Raw genomic sequence first — 202 nt, 5'->3', positions numbered from 1 at the left:
TGACAATTATGTAACGAACAATTTAATAACATCAGATACGACAGAAACCTTAATAAGTGAAACAATAGAAAATAGTTTAAATAGTAATTGCGCAACATTTAACATGTTGTACCTCTGGTACCTAAGTATTTATTCCTGTAAATAATAGTAACTATACTAGGTACCTAACTTGTAATAATTTTAATTATTGTTATTGAAAACT

Source organism: Acyrthosiphon pisum, chromosome A3 (assembly GCF_005508785.2).
Source record: "Acyrthosiphon pisum isolate AL4f chromosome A3, pea_aphid_22Mar2018_4r6ur, whole genome shotgun sequence".
Lineage (NCBI taxonomy): Eukaryota > Metazoa > Arthropoda > Insecta > Hemiptera > Aphididae > Acyrthosiphon > Acyrthosiphon pisum.
This window is presented reverse-complemented; position numbering follows the sequence as displayed.